The sequence below is a fragment of the Lissotriton helveticus genome, chromosome 10, assembly GCF_964261635.1.
Source record: "Lissotriton helveticus chromosome 10, aLisHel1.1, whole genome shotgun sequence".
Classification (NCBI taxonomy): domain Eukaryota; kingdom Metazoa; phylum Chordata; class Amphibia; order Caudata; family Salamandridae; genus Lissotriton; species Lissotriton helveticus.
This window is the reverse complement of record NC_136071.1, coordinates 150,061,698-150,086,140: the sequence shown is the minus strand read 5'-3', so window position 1 is coordinate 150,086,140 and position 24,443 is coordinate 150,061,698. Positions and strand designations below refer to the sequence as shown.

Sequence of the window (24,443 nt, the reverse complement as noted above, 5' to 3'; positions counted from 1 at the left end):
TTGTTACACACCCTTGAAAAAAATACTCAGTTACTGTAAAGCTAGGATGACTTAGACTGGCTTTCTAGTAGTCTAGAAGTGTGCTCACCCAGGGGGCGGTTTCACACGTTCTCTTCTGAAGAACCATCTATGTGATATATGAAAATAAGATATTCCTTTGGCCCAATCCATACTTCCTAATGCAAGTTGTTTTGGATTTTATATGAAGCGGAGATCCTCCGCATTGCTAGTTTTCCTAATCCTTATTTTGAAACTAGAGCCGGCTCTCTAGTGTACATTTTCAAAGCACTTTCCATTTAACCGTGAACCTAACGTACGACTTGCTAAATTGACCATGATGCAAGTGAAATTGCTTCTAGGTCCTGTGCTGCCTTCTGTGATCTGCCTTATGTATTAGATCGCTACTCTGTACAGGACTTATGTATGCATGGCTATATTTTCACAGGTATACCTGGTAAAGGGCCTGGCAGCCGATATCTGCGACCCAACTCCTTGGTCAGCATATGGAAGCCATCGTGGTAGATGTAGAAGTAGTAGCCTTGACAACTGGTTGGATGGTGTGGGTCTGTTGCCTAGGCTGGGCTGTGCATGTGTCCCTGCTTCTCCGTTTGTGATTGGTTTGGCTAGTCTGTTGTCCTTTATCTCAATACTAAGAGTATCATAACTCGGATGTAAAGAGAAGAGAGGATAATAGAGTAAGAATAAGGAAGTCGCTATATGGCACTGAAGTTGGGCTGCCCTTGCAGGGGCTGGATTACTCTGTTGCAACACAGTTATAATCTGCAATTGAGAGTAATATTATTGTCGGCTATAAGTTCTCTTCCAGTGCACAGTTGGAACAAGCTTGTCACAAACAGTTTAATTCCTTGACTGGATTTATTTCCGTGGAGAGGGTGGATACTGGGTATAATTAGCAGCATCCTTTGAAGGGAAGACAATACACAGGCCTAGATCGCTTACTCCAATACACTAAGCTTCTGAATTGTATTGCTTCACTTTATGGAATACACTTAATCTGTGCATTAAATGATAGTATGTTGGTGGTCTTCCAAGTTCATTAGCTGGCTGAGCTACTATCCAGGTTTGAGTGTACAATACATAAAAATATATTTTAAAAAACACACTTTCTTTCTCCCTCTCCCTCCTTCAATCTCTCTTTCTTCCATAGCTCTGCTACCCGCTCTCTCCCCTAAAGCAACAACCGCTTTGGGGAATTATAATAAACTTGGCAAGAATGTGTAACTAAATGCATACTTTGCCTTTTTTGTAGTCTAGTGTAAATCTGTTCATTAGTTGTTGAATTGGCAAGTGGAAAGTGGCATTACAAAAAGGAGTCGGTTGGGCGTTGAAGACTTTATTGAAAGTTTAATTTTATGTATATTTAGATTAAGATTGTGTTCCATTGCAAATAACAGTTGAAGCGGAGCTGATTGGACAATATGGAGAGTGTTCCTGTCTGCCATTTCGTGGTCCATGGACCCTCAACAAATTCTCGTACCCGTACGATTTTATTGCTACCACAATGTGAATATTTTTGTTACAGCTCCAATTGTCTTAATGTGAGGGTCTGTCCGTGCTATGAGGGGTGGGTTGTGGTAGGTTGGGGTGGTGGTGATGGGTACAAAATCCAAAAGGGGGACGCACACTACCAAAAGCCATATGCTGCTGGTCCTGAGATCAGGACTGCTGGGGTGCAGGGTCCGCAGCACAGACCTAAAGATGAGAAAATTCACTGAATGAAAGTTTGTTAAAGAGACCTTATGGTTCTCTGTTCAGATCAGAAAAATAAAATTCTTGGATAAAACGCAAGTTGAAGTGACATTATGGATATTATCCAAAACAAAAAAAAATGAAATACACAAGTTCTTGTCAGCTATGGAGCAATAATCTGACCCCACATTTCACAGATGGCACCAGTGCAGGCTTAAATGACACCGCGGATGCACTCTTACCATATCATATTTGCTATCACGTAAGCCGCTACGTGAGCTGTGGCACTGACCTTAGTACCTGGCCAAAGAAAAGATCCTCTGCCCATAACATACTTTGCAAAGAACAATCTGGTGGGCTCTATAGAAAGAGCAGTTGATCTAGCACGTGGAGACCATTAACAGTTGCAGTACACTGGGCACAGCCGTAGTGGGCTGTGGGCTAAGATCCCTTTGCCCCTCAACGTGGTGCCTGGCCGAAGAGTACATTACCCTCACCCACAACACGATGGTACCAACACAGTGGACTTTAGCCTCCGCATCCATTGAAGGACCTAGATGAAGGCCATCTAATGCTTTCTGGCTGTATTTTTTAACTCTGTGAACCGGACATTCAGACTCTCTAGTGATCTCTTTAATAATGCCAGTGGTGATGTACATTGTGACCTTGTGCAAGGTCCCGAGCAGTGCATTGTGAAAGTTATCATTCAGTATCTCAATTAATGGTGAATTTGAGCGTTTAGGTTTTGGATAATAACCATAACACTCGTTCTATTCAGTTTTCGGGTAAACTTTTAGCTTTGTTTGTTTTTATAGGTTGTGCATACCAGACAGTGCCACCTGTCTGGTTGAGAAAGACATATAATGGGTTTACCAAGAATATACAGGGCTTAGGGCTCGCCCATTGCTTACTATTGGTTGCCTTTCCTGTCACCCTCATTTGGCTGCTTCTTATTTGATATATATATTTGTAGTCAGTCGTGTTTGTCCCTCTCATGGACAATAGCCTATTAACTGTCTTTTTTTTGGGGAGGGGGGTATGGCCTGGCTTCTATGCCTTCTCTGCTGGCTTTAAAGGAAATACGTTTTTAAAAGGTATCAATTGATATATCTAGCACCAGCAGTTTTTTTTAAAGAGGGCCTTGAAACTGGTCTCAATCAGGCTCTGTTTTGTACCCTGGCACAGGCGGCCAGCAGGCACATCAATGTGCGCGTGCTCACACTGCTCACTTCTCACTAGTGAAGAAGTTACAGCATGATGTCATGCCAGGTAAGCATTGTAGGGAAAGGGAAATCCTTTAAAGAGCCATTTTCTCTCTGGATTTCCCTTCTCTTTTTGAAGCTCGGGAGCAGCAACATTGTCGTGGTGTCACCAGGGCTTTAAGTCGAAGCTTTTTCAATATTGCATACAAGCCATAGTTGCTGTTTATTTATTGTTGGGTGTTGTGCTGTACACGAGCTGTCACGAGCGTGGTGATTGTCTGTCACAGCTCGTGACAGCCTCGTGTTCTTGGGGAGAATGTTATCTTTTGTAATGGGAGAAGTTTGCGGTTGAAATACTGTTATGTTCTTGGGGCATTCTCTGACTGGACTTCAATGTGCGAGGATGTGAATAAATCATCTCGTCACTCACCAATCTGTTTCCCGGTGTCCTTATTGAATCTTCCTACACTGGCGATGGGCGGGATCTTCGATTACCGCGTTCGAGGAAAATATGTACTAAAAGAAATAAAGGAAGAATTCGTCGCTGGGAACAGGGATTTGGAAGGCTAACTTCTCGGAGGAGTTTCGTCCCGGAAGCGTTTCCTTCTGATGTAATACGAGCCGTCTCAAGAAATTGTGGTCAGTGGGAAAGTGTTTTTTTTTTCTATTCGGAACTCAGCTCTGGCAAGTCACGTTCGTGTAAGGAGATCTCGAGCCTATTTGCTGAGGCTGTGCGCGATCTCCTGTAGATACGTCACGCAAACCACGCTGGATACGTTCCCACAACAAGGCCAATTTCCTTTAAAAAAAAAAGCGTACAAACGACGCAGCGGCCATTTTAAGCTCCGTAAAGTGAATTTATCGATCTATTTTTAAACTGCTTTCGGGAGAAGCGCCTTCTTTCAATGAATATCGGAAGGTATTGATGTACTTTGATTTCGTTTGCCAATTTCATTACACTAACAATTTGTGGAATTTCAACGTTGGATGCTGATTTTTGACATTTTGTTTTCTGTTTCCATGGCAACCATATAACTTTGCTTCCTTTCCTCCGTGAACAACCAAAAAAAAAAGTGTTTTGCTTATTTAATTTACTTTCTACTGTTTTATTTTGGAATGTCTGGCATTGTTCCCCCTCCTTCCTTCCTTTCATCTCCAGGTGAACCACCTATGGCTTGGGAAATATGGGAACCTGTTTTTCTAGCATATGTTGATGTACTAGAGGAAGGAGAATGTGAGGCTGAGAGGAAGTTATCTTTATTAAAACACTGTTTGGGTGGTATTGCTTTGAAGGAATATAAAACTCTACCACCTTTAGTCAATCCAGGGAATTTAAATGTTTGAGTATGCCGCGTCGCAGTTGAATTTGCGTTATGGTAAAAAAAAAAAATGTTGTAATGGAGAGGTTTATCTTCTATTCACGAAAACAACGTGCAGATGAACCTGTTGAAGATTTTGTTTCGGCTTTACGATCATTAGCCGTTACGTGTGATTTTGAACACATTTCTTATGAGCAAGTGTTGAGACCAAATTCTGATGAGAACTAATAACAAGAAAGTACAAGAACGACTTTGGACCACATCTGATTTGTCCTTAAACAATGCTATAGATATTGCTAAATCTATTGAACATTCTGAAAAATTTGTGAAGGAAATTAGAGGCAATGATAAGAATGATGTTTTTAATGTTTCAAAAGACTCTGAAAAATTAAAAAAAAAAATTTCACAAAGGAATGATTTCTCACCTAGAACGGACGGCAGGTTCAAGAATCAAAAGCAAGAAAAAAAATTCTCAAGATTACTTTGTTTCAGGTGTGGAAGTGATGGTCATTTAGCTGATTGTAGAAATTGTCCAGCTTTGGGGAAAACGTGTTCCAAATGCGGAAAAAAGGGCCATTTTTCTAAGTTTTGTAAATCTTTACCAAGGAAAGTGAACTGTGTACAAGATTATTGTGACAGTGATACTTTTGATGATGAAGGAGAATTTCAAGTCAACACTGTTATTAATGTATGTGGGGGGAGGGTGAGTGCACTAAATTTCCTTCCTGTATAGTAAGGGTTGACAATGTTGATTTGGATTTTTTTGTGGATTCATGTGCCTGGTATACCATCATTTCTTTGGATGTGTTTCATAAAGAATTGCCGGACAAAACCTTGATTTCTCCTGATGTATCACCTGGTGGTTATACTGGTCACAAAATTGATTTAATTGGGTATTTTGAAGCTAATTTGCAATTTTGTGGCCATCACACTGAGGGAAAAATTTATGTGGCAAAATCTGGGTTGTCACTTCTGGGGTGGCCCCACCAATTTCAATTGGGTATGAAAATTGATCCCAGAGCCGATCCACCTGTTTTTGTTGAGGAACTTTACAGTGTACCTAGTATTTCAATGGTTAATTCCAAATTAGTAGATGGTTTGAGGAAATCATTTCCCAGTGTTTTCAGTGGTACTTTGGGACGATATCAAGGTTTTGAGCATGTTATCAAGCTTCACGATAATGTGGTTCCTGTTCGACATAGAGTGAGAAACGTGCCTCTATCTTTTAGAAGTAAATTGAAAGACATGCTTAAAGATTTATGACAAAAGAATATAATCGAACCCATTGAATCATCCCCTTGGGTTTCTCCCATTGTAATTTCCATCAAATCTTCAGGTGAACTTAGGTTGTGTGTGGACCTTCGTAGTGTCAATGAGGCAATTTGGGTTGATTTTCATCCACTACCCAATCTTCATGAGATGGTCTCCACTCTGGCGGGGGCACAAGTCTTTTCGTGCATTGATTTGGCCAGCGCGTACCATCAAGTAGTTCTAGCTGAGGATCAAAGAATATTACGGCTTTCATTACACCAGAGGGTCTTTACAGATTTTGTCATATGCCTTTCGGTTTGGCGAGTGCCGCCTCAGTGTTTCAAAGACTTATGAGGGACACTTTAGAAGGGTTAAACGGTGCTGTGGCATTTCAGGATGATATTCTTGTTTTTGGCAAGGACAATGAGGAGCATGATAGAAATGTTGAAAGTGTGATTGCTGCTTTGTCAAGGAAAGGACTTACCTTACGTCTTGATAAATGCAAGTTTGGGCAAAAAGAGGTTGAATATTTAGGGCATACCATTAGTGGTGTTGGAATTAAACCTAAACGTAATCATGTCGAAAGTATTGTTAAGGCTCCTGTGCCTACTTCCAAAGAACAACTGGTAGCGTTTTTGGGACTCATTGAGTTTTATGCAAAGTTCATACCAAATTTTGCGACTAAAGTTGATCCTTTCAGGTGTTTATTGAAGAAGAACGCTAAGTTTATTTGGACTGAGGAGATGAGTGAAGTTTTTGGGAATTTGAAAAAGTTTATTGTGAATGCACCGTGTCTCAGACCTTTTGTGTGTGGTGCCAAGTGTATTGTCATGGTGGATGCTAGTAGTTCTGGATTGGGTGGTGTTTTGCTACAGAGGGATAATGGGAGAGAGTGGATTGTTGCTTATGCATCGAGAGCTTTGAGGGATGCGGAAAGAAATTATTCTGTTATAGAGAGGGAATTGTTGGCGTGTGTGTGGGGAGCGGAACATTTCAGACCATTTTTGTGGGGAACAAGGTTTATCATAAAAACTGACCACAAACCTTTGATATTCCTCATGTCTCCTGGTGGTGGTAGAACAATGTTGGCGCGTCTTGCGAGGCTTGCATCTAGATTACAGTCTTTTCAATATCAAATTGAGTATGTTCAGGGTAAAGCAAATGTACATGCAGATTGTATGTCCAGGCTGGTTTCTTCTGGTGAGGTTTCTAGTGGAGTTCTAGAGGATGATTGTGAAGTAGCTTTCACTTTTGATGACGTTGATTTGGATCGGTCCTTTTTACAAGAAAAAAGTTGGGTAACGGAAATGAGCAAAGATGTGGAGCTATGTAGTGTCAAGAGGTATCTAGTACAAGGTTGGCCTGAACCAAGAAAATTGTCAGGGGATATGATGGGTTTTTATAAAATTCAAGAGGAACTTGCAGAGGAGAATGGTTTAGTTTTAAGGGGTGACAAGATAGTTCCTCCCTTTTCTTTCAGAAACATTATTCTCAAAATTGCTCATGAAGGGCATTTGGGTATATCCTTCACCAGGAGACGAGTGAAAGAAACATTTTGGTGACCAGGTATTGATGTTTGTGTAGATCGGTTTGTACGTTCATGTGTGTATTGTTCAAACAGTGACAAAACGGCTGTAGCTTTGCGTTCTGAACCACAACCTGTTGATTTTCCTTGTGGACCTTGGCGTAAACTGGGATTAGACATTATTGGTCCTTTTAGTTGTTTGTCTAAACAAGAGTCTTTCGGAATTGTCCTTATTGATTACTATTCTAAATGGCCGGAAGTCAAAATGGTTAAGGATGTTACTTCTCAGAAAGTGATTGAGTTCCTGGATGAGGTTTTTTGCAGAGAAGGGATTCCCCAGGAGGTTGTGACTGACAATGGCCCTCAATTTGTAAGAAAGGAAATGGAAAACTTTATGGTTAAGTGTGGTATTACGCATAAGAGAATTGCAGTTTTCCATCCTGAAGCCAATGGCCAGGTTGAACGTTTCAACCGAGTCATCAAAGAAGCCATTCAACTTTCCATCAAAGGGGGATTGAATTGGAAGAATGCATTACAGTCCATGCTTTTGGCATATAGGACTTCTCCCAACTCTGTGACTTTAGTTAGTCCTTTTGAGCTTTTAAGAGGACGTAAGCCTAGTACCAGGTTAGCACCTTGGTGGTTGAAAAAGAATGTGAGTGGATCCGACGAGTTTTTAAAGGTTGATCTTGAGGCTGTTCGCCGCAGAGTTGAGGTATATAAGAATAAAATGAAACTTTCCATGAGAATGAGGGTTGGCTCTGCATCCAGTTGTTCAATAAATGTGGGTGATTACGTCCGGATCAAAAAGAAAGAAGGTGTTGGTAAAGGTTTTCCTGTCTGGTCAAGCCCTAAAAGGGTGATTGAAGTTTTCAAGAATGCTGTTAGGGTTGATGGTGGGACCGTGTGGAATTTCAATAGGGTTTCAGTTTTCTCCGGGCCTATCTCAGTTCAAGATGATTGTGACAGTAATGTATTTTTGGATGTCGGCGGACATTCTGGGCAAATTGACACGGGAGTTAGCGGCAGCGCTGGTGATTCTAGGTGTGTTGGTTCACATCGTTTACCTTCTAGGTTTAGGGATTTTGTCATGACTTAATTCTACAATGATGTTTTTTTTTTTTTTTTTTGTGGTTTTTGTTTATGGGGGGAAGGTGTGTTGGGTGTTGTGCTGTACACGAGCTGTCACGAGCGTGGTGATTGTCTGTCACAGCTTGTGACAGCCTCGTGTTCTTGGGGAGAATGTTATCTTTTGTAATGGGAGAAGTTTGCGGTTGAAATACTGTTATGTTCTTGGGGCATTCTCTGACTGGACTTCAATGTGCGAGGATGTGAATAAATCATCTCGTCACTCACCAATCTGTTTCCCGGTGTCCTTATTGATTTGGGCCCAGATCTTTGTACTGGGGTGAATGTGTGACATTGATCCACATTCTGTCCATCATTGTTGTGTTTGCAATTACCGCTCTAAGTGTACTGGGGATGCTCAGACGTGAGTCCCAGGCACTCCACACCACTGGAGTCAAGCTAGCCGGGCTGATGAGAGGTGTTACCTCGAAACCGGGCCGGTCCTCGGATGCTTGATTCCGTTCTGGGAAGGACATGGCTTTTGTAGTTCGGACTGGACTGTTCCCATGGGGCACAGGGTCAGCGCTGATTTGCATATCGCCATTGTCTAACCCAGGGTGGTGTGGAGTGGAAAAACGATGGATTTGGGCCCAGATCTTTGTACTGGGGTGAATGTGTGACATTGATCCACATTCTGTCCATCATTGTTGTGATTGCAATTACTGCTTATTGAATCTTCCTACATTTATCTTATGCAACTAACAACCATTGACCAAGCCAATAGTCCTGGTTTGTTGAAGTTACAGTGTTACTTGTATCATATATCTGGACTCAATGAAAGAAACACCAAAATACATGTCGGGCGGCACACTATGCTAAGCACAGATTTTTAACTTACGTTGTTTTTAAGCCACGCCCTTAATTAAATTAGCCACACCCCTTTGAGAGATCCTCCCCAGTTTTTTCATCCCACCTAAAGCCCTGTGTGTATATATGTATGTATGTATGTATGTATGTATGTATATATATATATATATATATATATATATATATATATATATATATATATATATATATATATATATATATATATATATATATGAGCAGCCTCTTCCCGCTCTTACCTGCCGTCTCGGGCGGCAATTGCTAGATCCCCCTCTACAATGCGGGTGGCAATTGTTGGAATCTTGCCAGCAACACCCCTCCATTCTGTAGTAGGGGATCTCTGTGTATAGTCATAATCTAGTGAATAGTCCCGCCCATGTGCGTGGACCCCGGAGCAATCAAAAATAATCTCTTACAGTGTCAAAAAATGCAGAAATGCATAGACACTTAAGAGAGAATTTAAAGACAGATAATGCAGCCAAAAAGGCTACACTGTCCAGTACTTCAACTAGAAATTCCACCATAAAATCCACAAAACAGCAAAGCCTGTACAGATTTCCCTTGCTTAACAGCAAAATCTCTCAGGAATGATAGAGAGAAGAACCTGGACAGACAAGCCCCATAGGCTGCCATTATGTGGCTTAAATAGGATACTGTGCCTTTAAGGAACCTTCCAGAACCTTATCCCAGAATGCATAGCAGGTCCAACTTAGTTTCAGTTCTTTTTTCCGGCTCCTGCAAGCAGGACCCTGGAGCATTGAGCTCTCCCTTTTCAAGGGTTTTGTTGGTGTTTTTACACTAAATTCGATTTTTGTACTTTTTAAAGTGCTTTGGTGACTTTCTTCTTGGGCTTCTGCACTCTTTTGTTGTCCATAATGCCAGCATTATTTCACAAATGCCCGGAGTGCTCCAGGAAGAAGGCCAAGTCAGACCCCCATGAGGTCTGTATTCTCTGCCTTCCCTCTTCCCACATCCCTGAGGATTGTGTGATCTGCAGAGGCTTTTCTGGCAGGACCCTGAAGGACAGGTGGAAGATCAGACTTCAGGGACTTGAAGAAAGAAGAATGAAGGCTCGAGGTGGGTCTGGAAGGGCTTCTACTGCCCATGCTGAGGCCTCTGGGGGGCTCCCCAGGGGCAGGAAGTCCAGCCCGCGCCCAAGATCTCCGTCTGGGTCAGTTGCGATGACCACGACGTCGAGAGGAAGGTCCACGGCCAGTTCCCGGTCTCCCCAGGGCTCTGGGTTGAGAAAACGTCGCCCGTCGACGTCGAGGGACGTGTACCGGCCGCCGTCGAAGCCGGTGTCGATCTCGTCGTCGCCGTCGGCGTCGAGTGGTCGACATCGGAGGTCCCGGCGTCGGCGCTCGCCGTCAAAGCGACACCGCCGTTCGCCGTCAAGGACATCGTCGTCGAGGGGATCCTCGTCGTCGAGGCCGCCGTCGAGACGGGAGAAGTCTCCGGCGCCGAAGACGTCGACGTCGAGACATACAAAGAGATCGACGTCGAGGCGATCCAAGAGGTCGACGTACGAAGAGGTCGAGGTCGCCGTCGAGGCACCATCGCCCGTCGTCGAGATTTCGTGGTTCGTCCATCTGGTCGGGGTCGACGTCGAGACGTAGATACCGTTCGACGTCGAGGAGTGAGAAACGGTCGACGCCGAAGGGCCGCTCGACGTCTAAGGATCCGTCGTTGTCTCGGCACCGATCTTCGGCGTCAGGAGGTCGTAAGGACAGGCCCAGGACTGTGGGGGGCTCCCCACAGTCCGGACAGGATGATGGCTCGCCGGGAACGGCGTATTCCGAGGTATATACCCCGAAGAAGCCTTCTCTGCCTCCTTTACCGAAGGGTCCGCCTCCGAAGGCTACGACCCCTCCTCCATTGCCTCCTCGGCCGGCTCCGCAGGCTCCGCTTCCGGTTACTCCCCCACCCCCGGTTCCACCGAGGGCGGTGTCGATGCCCAAGTATCCGACGCCGCCGAAGAAGACTCCTAAGTCAAAGGTTCCTCCGAAGCCTAGGGCTTCTGAACCGGGGAGGCCAACGGAACGTCCCAGACCCAAGAGGGAGAAGGGACAGATCTAGGAGTGGACGCGGATCTTCATCGAGATCCAGGCATCACCATAGGAGGCGTAGGTCCAGGTCACGTTCTGCATCTGGGACCCGTTCTTACTCGCCCACGCTGTCTGATTCGCCGGAGGCTAGGGTGTCCCCGATAGACGATATCGGCACATTCCAGGAGGTTCTCCTGCGTGGAGCGGCGAAGTTGGGGATCAAGGTTGAAGCGCCTACACCATCGACCTCTGTGATCTTTGAGACATTACATAAGAAACACATGTCTCGCCCCCTGCTGCCTTTGGTGCCAGGGCTCCTCGAGCCGGCTGAACAGCTCTTCCTGACACCGGCAGTGGTGAAGTCTGCGCCTTCCAGGCTCCTCAAGAAATACAGAGCTCCGGACTCTGACCCAGCCTTCTTGAGAAATGACCCGGTACCGGATTCGGTGATTGTGACGGCGGCCCGGAAGCTTCATGCCGCCTCCCCTGCATCCACGGTGCCTCCGGACAAGGAGAGCCGCTGGATCGACTCTGCTGGTCGGAAAGCGTGTGGTACGTCCTCCTCTTCGATGAAGGCCGCCAGTGACTCGGTGTTGTTGGGACGATACGACCGTGCACTGTGGGACTCAATGGAGCAGTTTGCGGACCTCGTTCCTCGAGACCGCAGAGAGGACTTCATGGAGATTGTCCAGGAGGGGATGCTGGTCTCTAACCAGGCCATCAGCGCCGCGGCAGATATCTCCTTGCTGTCTGCGCATGGATACTGCCACGGGATTAACCAGAGACGCCCTGCTTGGCTCAGGTTGACGTCGCTTAAACCGGAAGCGCAACAACGTGTGGCGATTCTCCCGTTTTCCGGAGATACCCTCTTCGGAAAACACGCAGATGACGAGATGGCCAGGATGAAGGCCGAGGCGGAGACCCTGACGGCGGTGGGCTTGGAGAAGCCCAAGGAAAAGAAACCCTACCGCCAGTTCCAACGGCGGTTCGGGTCGCAGGGTCGTGGAAGGGGACAGTCTGCTGGACAACATCAGCAACAGCAGCAGCAGTACAGAAGACCCTTCCAGAAGCGTCAGAGGGGTAGAGGTGGACAGCAGTCCTCTACCGCGTCCAAGGGCCCGGCCGGGTCTCGACCCTGAGCAGTTACTTCCCCCTCGTCCGTTACCCGCTCCGGTGGGGGGGGAAGCGTTCAATTTTTTCTGGCAGAGTGGAGAAAAATTACTCAGGACAAGTGGGTGCTGAATATTGTTTGCAATGGATACAGTCTTCGGTTCCTCAGCCCGCCCCCATCGATCCCTCCGGTCAGCTCGCAGTACCAACTGCGCGAGCTCCAGGCGGAGGCAGACATCCTGTTAAGGAAAAGTGCGATAGAAGACGTACCTCTGTCTCAAAGAGGAAGAGGTCTTTACTCTCGGTTCTTTCTTGTCCGCAAGAAGGGCAAAAACGAGTTCAGGCCCATTCTGGACTTGCGACAGGCAAACAAGTGGATTCGCAGAGAAAAGTTTCGCATGCTGTCGTTGCATCAAATCTACCCTCAGCTGCAACGAGGAGATTGGATGTGTGCCATAGATCTACAGGATGCATACTTCCATGTGCCCATTGCATGCAAACACAGGAAGTTTCTGCGCTTTCAAGTCGGCACCAATCACTATCAGTACACGGTGCTTCCCTTCGGGCTGAAGTCTGCACCCAGGACATTCCCGAAATGTATGGCAGTGGTAGCGGCACACCTGCGGAAGAACAAGGTGTTCGTCTACCCTTACCTGGACGATTGGTTGATCAAGGCCTCCTCCTTCTCGGAAGCTCAGGCACACTTCCAGAAGACGTGCGTTCTATTGAACAAGCTGGGGTTGCACATCAACATGTCCAAGTCTGTCCCGACTCCGGTCCAATGTATCCAGTACTTGGGAGCCTCCATCAATACGCTGTCAGCAAGCGTGTCTCCTTCGGAAGAGCGACGTTTATCACTCCTTCGGAAGGCTCAGGCTCTCATGTCCGCTCCATCCACGACAGTGAGGACGGTGTCTTCTCTGCTGGGATCGATGGCCTCGTGTATCTTCCTGACGCCACATGCGCGGCTGCACATGAGGCCGCAGCAGGAGTGCTTGGAGGATCAGTGGGATCAGAGGAGAGGATCTTGGGACGACAAGATACGACTGTCTCTACATGCTCTTCAGTCTCTGAAGTGGTGGTGCTCGAAGGAGAATCTCCTCAGAGGGGTTCCCTTCCACAAGGACATTCCCACACAGACGGTTGTGACGGATGCGTCTCTCCAAGGCTGGGGAGCGCATTCCGGAGACCTGCAGATTCAAGGGACGTGGTCCCCGACGGAGTCCACGTACCACATCAATTTCCTGGAACTCAGAGCTGTTCACTTGGCACTGAAGGCCTTTCATCCGTCCTTTCAGACCAACTCTCTGCTTGTTCAGACGGACAACACGACAACGATGTATTACCTCAACAAGCAGGGGGGCTCGAGATCGCGCACTCTGTCGCAGGAGGCACAGGTGATCTGGCACTGGCTTCTGGCTCGAGGACTGTCGATAACGGCCACCCATCTGCCAGGTGTGCAGAATGTTCAGGCAGACGAACTGAGCAGACTCATTCAGGAAAACCACGAATGGGTCATAAACGACGAAGTACTAGGAGAAGTCTTCGCAAGGTGGGGAACTCCAGACGTAGATCTGTTCGCCACCGCCGAAAACAGCAAATGCCGAGGCTTCGCCTCCAGGTACTACCAGCCGGGGACGCTGGGGAACGCGTTATGGATCAACTGGTCGAACAGCTTTCTGTACGCTTTTCCACCAATTCCCCTGATTCCGGCGGTTCTCATCAAGCTGTCCCAATCCAGGGCGAGAATGATTCTGATTGCCCCGGAATGGCCCAGACAGTGGTGGTTCACGGACCTGCTTCACCGATCTCTCCTTCCTCACATGAAGCTGCCGTGCAGGCCGGATCTTCTCACGAAGTTCGGGGGCGGATGGTGCACCCCAACCTCTCGTCTTTGAGTTTTGCGGCATGGCTCCTGAAATAGTGCAATATGGCCATCTGAATCTCCCAGAGGATTGTATGGACATACTGAAGGAGGCTAGGCGACCTTCCACTAGGACTTCTTATGCTTACAAGTGGAAGAGGTTTTGCATCTGGTGTAAGTCTAAGAACTATGACCCTACGACATGCAAGGAAGATGTCATCCTTCCATATCTGCTACATCTGGCGCAGTCGGGCCTTAATGTCCATTCCATTAAGGTTCATCTGGCTGCTTTGACTGCCTACAGGAAAGGCCCTTCACAGACTTCCTTTTTCCAGATCCCTGTGATCAAAGATTTTTTGGAAGGCTTGAAGAAAGTATTCCCTCCTGTCAGGCTTCCTTCGCCTTCATGGGACCTGAATGTGGTGCTGTCCAGATTGATGAAGGAGCCTTTTGAACCCATTCATAAGGCTTCGTTGCAGCACCTGTCCTGGAAGGCGGCGTTCCTCGTGGCCATTACATCGGCCCGCAGTGTGAGTGAGATTCAGGCATTGTGTTGCCAAGAACCTTATAATGTATTTCATAATGCTAAGGTTGTTATGCGTACTCACCCTAAGTTTCTTCCCAAGGTTGTTTCTGATTTTCATATCAACCAGACTATCACTTTGCCTACGTTCTTTCAGAATCCTTCATCTCCAGCGGAAAGGTCTTTACATTCCCTGGATGTGAGGAGGGTGCTGAAGTTTTATCTTGATAAGACTAAGGAGATTCGTAGGTCAGACCAATTGTTCATCAATTATGGCTCAGTCAGGACTGGTCTTGCTACCTCTAAACAGTCCATCTCGAGGTGGATTGTGTCCTGCATACAGTTGTGTTACTACAAAGCTAATAAGACCTTGGGGGGCAAACCTAAGGCTCATTCCACCAGGGGCAAAGCTGCTACGACAGCTATGCTTCGTAATGTTCCCATTGCAGAGATCTGCAAGGCGGCCACTTGGAAGTCGGTCCATACCTTTGCTAAGCATTACTGCCTGGACACTGATGCCAGGGCAGACGCTCAGGTTGGGCAGGCTTCGCTGCGGAATCTGTTCGCACAATAGTGGCGTAATTTTTTATTCTCCACGCCGCTTGGTGTGGGGATGGGCTTGCCATTCTATTCACTAGATTATGACTATACACAGAGATCCCCTACTACAGAAGGAGTCGTTTCTGTCCTGTAACTCCAGTTCTGTAGTAGGGGTATCTCTGTTATAGTCATAAGCGCCCTCCCGCCTCCCCGGTGGAGTTATTCATGTTCATAATGCTACAGGTCTGGCGTTTTTTACGCCTTCAAAAAGAACTGAAACTAAGTTGGACCTGCTATGCATTCTGGGATACTGGGAGAAGGTTCTGGAAGGTTCCTTAAAGGCACAGTATCCTATTTAAGCCACATAATGGCAGCCTATGGGGCTTGTCTGTCCAGGTTCTTCTCTCTATCATTCCTGAGGGATTTTGCTGTTAAGCAAGGGAAATCTGTACAGGCTTTGCTGTTTTGTGGATTTTATGGTGGAATTTCTAGTTGAAGTACTGGACAGTGTAGCCTTTTTGGCTGCATTATCTGTCTTTAAATTCTCTCTTAAGTGTCTATGCATTTCTGCATTTTTTGACACTGTAAGAGATTATTTTTGATTGCTCCAGGGTCCACGCACATGGGCGGGACTATTCACTAGATTATGACTATAACAGAGATACCCCTACTACAGAACTGGAGTTACAGGACAGAAACTACTCCATCCCGCTCTTCAACTCTGGGTTCACCATGGCCAAAGGGGTATGTATGTATATAAATTATTTTTTGTTGCTTACAATATCCGATTGCAAACAATATGTTGGATTAATCCTATTTATTTATTTTGTTTGAAGAAATATGGTATTTATGTATTTATACATGTGTATAATTTGTAATTATATATATATATATATATATATATATATATATATGTTTCTGTATATTTATTTAAATGTACTTACGACATAATTCCATATTGGCATTTTAATTGTTTTTTTGGGTAAGATTCCGATGGTATTACTCAAGAAAAATGTTTGCAACTAGTCTTTTGCCCATTTCTATGGACATGTGACCGGAACTAGATGGAGTGGGTGGTTACCAAACACACATTTTGCATGTATATAAAAAAACAATGGCGCAGGACCTATCTGTATGTGAACAAGGGCTTTGATAACCCGAAACGTGTCGTACATGGGTTGTGGTAAATGAAATAAAACAACTTGCCTGAAGAGCTACTGGGGTCCGAGTCTCCTTCGCCTTCCTCGCAGCTGTCGAGGTTTGGAAGTGGTGGGAGTTTTGCTGTGGGTATATATATATATATATATATATATATCTCCCCACCCTCCAGCACCCCTCTCTTTCCCAATCAGTGCACAAGATTACTTAATGGCAACTACCAAAAATAGTATGTTTATGGTATTTCTATAATGTGAACCTGGCCAAAGTGGAATGCTGCACATTGTCAAAGACCAGCAAACAACATAAACTCAGCGAATAATAGGAATATTATTATTATTGTACAAAAAGTGCAGCATTCTTCTCTAGAGATGCCATACCCCACCCTTAATGAATAAATTGTGGTATGATTCTATAGTGTGTACAACAAGAAGTTGTGTAGCTTCTCGGTGCAGAAGCAGCTCGGTTTCCTTGTAAAAAAATTTTTACTTTGCAACTGGCCCTGCTTGCTGATTGCATTGAAGAAACTGAAAAAGCAATGGAGATTTTGGAGTTAGGAGATTCATTACTGAGACATATGAATTAAAATGGAGACTGCGTAGCGGTATCTGCAGACCTATGGAAGGCGCATACTTTGTAAAAGGCGTTGATTGGTTTTGGCGTGGTGTAAACCGACACGGTCTGCAAACTGCATTACCAGCCCAACTTATGCATTGTGGTTCTGAAAATTGAATTGTCGAGTTGAGTCTGTCGCGCTGACCCCGCGAGATGCGCGGATGTAGTCGGCAAGAATAGTCTGGCGCCGTCGGTGCATTTCTGCAGATTTATATTCCAGTATTTTAGATGGGCCACGGTTTGCTGCGCCGTACATTTCTTATTCGTTCTGAGGTGGCTTTGTGCTTGATCAAAAACAATTAGATTCAGGGCAGATAACCTGGAAATCCGGCTGTCTCTTAGATGTATTTTCCCTACGTTTTCACGTCGAGAAGTGATCGTTTTCAGATAAAGGCTCGCCTCTCCTAACCTTCCCGTGATTCATTCACCAGGCCCGCTGCGCCATTGGCCCTTCCCAGCAGCGTGGTTTATTACTCGACGGGTGAATGAATTTTTTTAAAGAAACGATAAGTGGCTTTCAAAAATGATGGACATTTGCGAAGTGTTTAATTATAATTCAGATTAAACTCTGTGATTGGTTGTCGAAGACTGAAACAGGAAGTAGCCCTGCTAATGGAGTGTCGTGGCAGTGCTTACGTCAGGAACAGGCAGTAAGCCTGCCACCTCTCCTATATAATTTGCACATCACGCTGAGGTACCAGGGTTCGACCTGATAAGAGCCCCCATTTTTTTTGAAGATTTTGAAGCAACAGAACCGAGCAGATTTCACTTCCCGATGCCTCAGTGGGCCCCGTTAAGGGAATGCAAGGGCAGCTTTTCAGTGCATATTTCAGTTTTATAGATCATTAAAAAAAAAAGTTATGACATTCAATTTTTTGAGCTCGGGTGCCCATTAAAGGAAGACCGTCCCTGTTCCCTGAGCTCTGATTGTATCAGGTGGCTCATGGCAGACACTGTCGACAATATGACTTGGATGATTGAATGCGCGAGCTCAAGGTTCAGACTTGTTTTACTCTATATTGACTGAGCGCGCGGAAGAGACCGTAATAGAAGCAAATCAATATAGCAGGCAGCAGATCAAACTGGGGGTAGTTTGGGGACATAACTGCTGCGAGGAACCTAGTTTAGTTTTTATCTTTTTTATTTTTTAGCTGCATTAAGCCGTCAGAAAACGTAGGCTGGGTAGAGCACTTGCTGTGTGATAAATGAAAAATCGTATACTTTATTTTGGAATGACCCGATGAAAACCCGTCTGTTCTTTAGTCCCTGATTGAACTGTAGCTTCACACAAACACTTTTTGCTGTTGTCCTTGCCCCTACAAGAACACATCCAAGTTCAATAGTAGATGCCTTACAAGAATCGGTCTGTTCCTTACTTTGTACCATATATGAAACCATCTGTGTTCTATTGTAAAAGTCCTATAAGAACCTGTCTGTTCTGTACTCCTTGCCTTAGGAAAACCTGCCTGCATTAAATTGTTGTTTCCACATGAGCTTATCTATATTTTGTTTTTTAATGTAATTGCCCTACAAGAACCCATTTGTTTTTTAGTGGTTGCCCTGTGATGATTTGCCAAGAGACATAATACGAGTAGCCACCCTCCAAACGAGTTCTTTGTTAGTGCTGAATATTTAAGGAAGATCCTATATGCATAAAATATAAGTTGAATGTAAAGACTCAAGGTGGGTCTATTTAGTACTTTCTCCAATGAAAGATGCTCTAAGCAGCTTCAGTACATACACACTAGTCATATGTGAAATGCTGTTCGGATGTATGACGTTACAACGCATACTTTTACAACGCCTACCATTACAACGAAACTTTTACAACGCAAAAACTTTTACAACGCATACCTTTACAACGCAAGATTTTACAACGCATATACCTTTACAACGTAAGTATTGGTAAGTATATAATAATTTTTTTAATTTAAATTAATTACAAATATTGTAATATAATTTAATTTTATTTAATTAATTTAATTTAAATGTAATTTTATTTTATTTATAAAAAATACCCCTGTACCCCAAAAACCCCAAACTGACCCTGAACCCCCTTTACCCAAAAACTGAAAACTGACCCTGAACCCTAAAAATACCCCATTACCCCAAAAACCCAAAACTGACCCTGAACCCTAAAAATACCCCTTTACCCAAAAACCCAAAACTGACCCTGAACCCTAAAAATACCCCTTTACCCAAAAACTGAAAACTGACCCTGAACCCTAAAAATACCCCTTTACTCAAAAACTGAAAACTGATCCTGAACCCTAAAAATACCCCTTTACCCAAAAACTAAAAACTGACCCTGAACCCTAAAAATACCCCTTTACCCAAAAACTGGAAACTGACCCTGAACCCTAAAAATACCCCTTTACCCAAAAACTGGAAACTGACCCTGAACCCTAAAAATACCCCTTTACCCGAAAACTGACCCTGAACCCTAAAAATACCCCTTTACCCAAAAACCCAAACATATAACATTTTAAAAATAATTATATACTTACCAATACTTACGTTGTAATGGTATGCGTTGTAAAGGTATCTGCGTTGTAAATACATGCGTTGTAAAGGTATGCGTTGTAAAAGTTTTTGCGTTGTAAAAGTTTCGTTGTAATGGTAGTGCGTTGTAAAAATTGCGTGGTAAACGTTGCATACCATGCTGTTCACTTCATCGTGACTCATCTCTGCTCCCTGTTCTCTTGAGCAGGAAGGCCTGCTTTTAGGGGATAAGACTGCCTATGGCTTAACTAAACTGTGCACCTGAAGTTATTATTGGCATTGTTGGTTTCCATAATACAAAGATGAAATGCTGAGCGTTGTGTAGTAGGTGCCAGCATTGGGTGGTGCCTTTGACTTGACCCATTGTCCGTGCCCGCTGCGGACAGTCATTGCTGACGCTGATCGGCAGCCACCAGCAGCACTTGGGATTTGACCTGTTAGCTTTCACCTGGTGCATCTGTAAACAGACTAAATGAGGCTTAGGAATCAGGTTGCTTGAGGCGAGCAAGACCAATTAAGGAGTGCAGGTGGTTAGTGTGCTGTTCTATGGAATCTTCAAATTAGCCGACCGGGGCGTTTTTGCACTTTCGTAACCTTCACCTGTGCTATTAGTGGTTGGCATGCTGATGATGAGGGCTTTGTTGATGAATTGTTTTCAAAGCTTGATGAAGAAACTTCCAGGACTTGGTTTCTGTGCTCCACTGAGAGTGTTCAGCTTCCAACGCGTTTGACCTGGACATTGACGTGTGCTAGATAATCGATTTGTAATGTTCCTTCTGAGCGTACTTTCTTCTCTGTGGAAATAGGAAGGCGGGCTAGATGTTGGATTAGTGCACTACAGGTGGAGCAGGTCAGATGCCCTGGCTCCCGCCTTTGAAATGCGTGACTGTAATGGGTGTCCCGTAGGGGATAATGGCGACCGAATGAGGTGAGCCGCGGAGAATTCTAATGTTCTGTACAGGCTGTTATTTCGCTTGTAGTGTATCTGAATTCCTTCTATCTTGCAATTTACACTTTCACAAAGGCCGGTCTTTGTCTCGCTGCAAACATTTCCTAAGACGTGTAGATTAGCCGCCGACTATAGAAAATATATCTACTTGATGAATAAATATCAAGGGTTTGTGAATGTTCTACCTCAGGAGCTCGCCTCTACATTAGAGACATTTTTATGCTCACTGTTCTCTGATAAATGGTAAACTGCAATGTCAAATACATTGAATGGTGTATGGAAACTTGTGAATACCAGTACTAATAAGCCTTTAATGGAACTCATTGACTCTTGGTGCACAAAACTGATGCACAGCTGCCTTATACTGTGTGGTACATTTTGCTTTTACTGGCCTGTTATCCAGCAATACTTTGCATGCTGTGATTTCTAAGCCCATTATTATAAGTGGGAAAAATATTCCTCCCACGATGCACCTGCTGTTGTTTAAAAATCCAGGACTGGGTGAAAGTTTATTTTGGACGTATTGCCAGCTATGATGGTGACAAATTGGATACTGCCAGACTGAAATTGCAGCTAGTCGCATAGTTATCTTGCACCTACTCTTGATTGTGCTATTTATTTACCTCCAACATGTAACTGATTTTGATTGGTGTTTTGACCTCTTGACCTGTCAGTTATGTTATGAGTTTGATGCAGTGGAGGATGCTTTGTCTAACTGCAGTCAGTTCACCAGTGTTTCAGAGACCTTCAGTGAAGGATGGCTTGCTTTGCATCATTCAAATCTATTGGAATTGAGTGACCATGTAGTAGATGCAGCCTTATACTATGAGAGGACCATAAGGTCCATGTGCCTGTCAGGAAGGCGGAGTCCGGATGTAGGTCTTAACTGTTTGGTTGACACAACGTTGAGGTAACTGTTCCGCTAGAAAAACTGTGAGATACAAAGAAACTTGAAGCAACATAGTTATGTTGTAGCTGTGGTCTGACAAGTTCAATATCTATCTGTAGTTAATACCAGAGGAGGGAGAAAACCAGTTACGTGTACAAAGTATCTAAAGTATTGCTAAATAAATACCAAAGCATAAGCGCAGCAGAGCGATGCACTTATTTCCCCGCAGGGTCATGAACGAATAGTTTGAAAGGTATGTGTGGGATGCAGTTTTCTAGTGTCACTGGTGTTGCTTTGGAGGATTTGGGTGCTATATTTTATGATACAATTTATTTGAAATTGCAACCTTTGTCTCACACAATGGAAATGATAATTTAGTTAAATCATCTGCAGCATAGATCTGCTGAGGATTCATGCTAACCTTAAAGTAATTTCAATTCTTGAATAATATCTAACCCCAACATAACAAAAACAAAATACAAGGTGGGAGGCCATGATGACTCGAGTGTACTAACAGCAGCAGCTTCTTAATTTCACTGTTGTTAAAGAGCAGAGTTTTGAAGCTACAATTGACATTTTTAATAAACCAGAATGAAGGGTAGATGCCCATCTAAAGTCAACAATATGGACACAAACAAATAGAAGGGGTGGGGGAGACGAACAACCAGAATCCAGGGTTCCTTGCAAGGGTGTCTATGTATGCGTGCGGGTGGAAGATTTGTTGAAACCATCCCCAAATAAGGAGCGGGCTCGACTATTAATTACTCTCTCAAGCTTCCTTCGCAGTCACTCCCAGTATACCTCAATTGCACCCATCAGTCAGGCAGTCTAGGGAGGTTATGAGATTAAAGCTGTCTTGTCACCTCATCTCATCAACTTGTTTGTTCAGTGGCATCTGTCATCAATGTGAGCATTAATGAGGATCTGAGGCCTCTAATCCAAGCCTGGCCAGATTTGCACTTCTGTCCCCATCAGTTTTTTTTTTCATTTGAAGTACCACCCCCACTTTCTTAACCCAGGTGATTGTCCATCTTTTCCATTTTCATTGTTAAGGTCTGTAGTTGCTGTGCTACGTCTGAATAGAACCAATTGGTCTATAATTCTGTTGCCAGATTTTTAGGTCGAAGCCTACCAATCCGCGCTGCCCGGTTTGCTAAAGAGATATTTGGGACATTCAGAAGGTAGACCTAGTAATGCATGCCACCCATTGCCTACCATTGGCTTTGTGGATTGTAACTCACATTTTCCGCTTTTCTGTTTGCTGGCTTTATTTGCTTTACACTGTCCATCATGAGTTCGTCCCTCCTGTTGCCCAAACTTTGTTTACGGTCTTCTTCAAAAAACTTGCTTTCTGTAAACAGACCTTTTAACTCTTGTTCTTATCTTGTCACATTTGCTGTGCATTCAAAGATAGAGGTCAAATGTTTATTTCTCTCTTCCGATGGAGCTTGGTGTTTACTTTTCTTTTTCTGACTTAAAAGTGAGAGAATTTGATTTGTGACAGTCCTTCTGAGTATCCATGCAAGAGGAGAGGGACAACAATGGCTTTTTTTTTTTTTTTATAGCACGCAACAACAAGCATTTACAATGCAATGGTTTCGCCTTTGGAAAAGTTAGAGCTATTGGCATTGTAAATGACAAATTTTGTATTTATGTGTTGGTTTTGAAAACCCAAATTCTTGGCAACAGTGGCAGAAATGTGTGGAGCTGGTAAAGAAGAGGGCCAACAATCCTCTCACCGATGAAAATTGCTCAACGGCAGGATTTGTGTATTTTCTGAATTACTGAAAGATGGACTTTAAAGATGTGATATGTCAGTGTCTTCAGGTTCATAGGGTGTGGAATCGGGCAGGTTAAGTCATATTTGGGCTTCCAGAGAATTTTATTTTTAATAAAATATATAAAATGGGGGTAGTAGGGATGGCCCAGAATCATGTTTGAGATTTTGAGTTGAGAGATTTCAGAACATGGTGGCGACTTTGAAATGTTGGGTGGGCTGGGAATGTTTAGCACTCACACTGCAGCATCCCTTGAAGATGTTTTACAATCTTAGATAAGCACCTCTCAAACATATTCAACGAATCACAGTGCGGAATCCCTCGAATATATTCAAGAATCACAGGCTAAAACGATGCCTCTCAATGAAATTTGACAGTCTTTGACCAGCATCTCTCATGTTTAACTATCACACAGTAGCATCTATCAAAGATGTCCCAATCTTTCAAAGAATGGGGTCATTAAACCATGCTAATCGATGAACATATGCGCATTGTGCACTATGCAAATATTTGAGTAAAAATATTTAACTATATTATAAAGATTGCACCTGCGATTGATTTAACTGCAAAATAGCTCAAACATTGAAAATGTGAACGTGATTGTGATATCACATGTTATGTGAATAAGTGACAATAATGCGATTTGCGTTACCTTTGTGGCGTAACGCAAGATAATGCCGCCCCGCAGAATGTGATGAAGGGTTCCTGAGTCTCCATATTTCAGAGATATTCAGTGATGAGTTGACGTCGCCCTCCCCAGCCCCCACACACAACAGCCTTTCGCACCGCATGGGCAGCAGGAGCTCGGTTACTCCCGTCTAATCAGGCTCCTATGCAATTTGTAACTCTTTTTAAAATAGGATCGAGGCGCTACATGTGAACAGCCTGGAAAGCGCTGTGTATGCATGGCCCTGTAGTCTGGGGCTAGATGTTTCGCTTGGACAGATTTCCCAGGTCCTGGCGTGGCATCTGGCATTGATGGAGCTTTTTACATGACCTGAGGCATGCCTCCGTCCATTGGTTATTGGGTCTGATTCACTTTCACAGACTAGCATCTCTCGATGCAAAGCTCAGGCTGAAGTGGGAACGATATGAGAAAGTCACGCATCTCGCTGTGATTTAAAGGCCATCCCAGACCGAGCACTCTCCCTGCGGCGAGGTGCTGAATATTATCTGTATAAGAGTTCCAGAACTCTTTATTGTTTCACTCGCTGTTAAAATGTGAAGTTTGAATTTAAAAATGCACTACGATGTAGATTTGGAAAACGACCCTCTTAGTTCTGGTTGCAAATTCGGAATTAATCAGTGCATAGTTTGTTTGAAAGAATCGGCGAATTCTGTCGGACTGAATTCCCCTGTGCCCCACCGATGACGCTGAGATTGATTTCCAGGTTCCTAGTGCGTTGCGGACCGGGCACCCCCTGGCAATGATTCAGTCTGGCAGCAGCCGGCATCTCAAGGCACGGACCCTCCCCCTGGTCTCAGTGCGGGACGCAGAAATCCAATCGGC

At 44.3% G+C, this 24,443-nt stretch overlaps 1 protein-coding gene across 2 annotated transcripts in view; it reads left to right on the top strand.

Moving 5' to 3' along the window:
* Nucleotides 1–24,443, top strand: part of MAD1L1 (mitotic arrest deficient 1 like 1) — a 2,576,418-nt gene that overhangs the window by 170,650 nt on the left and 2,381,325 nt on the right. The window lies entirely within an intron of this gene.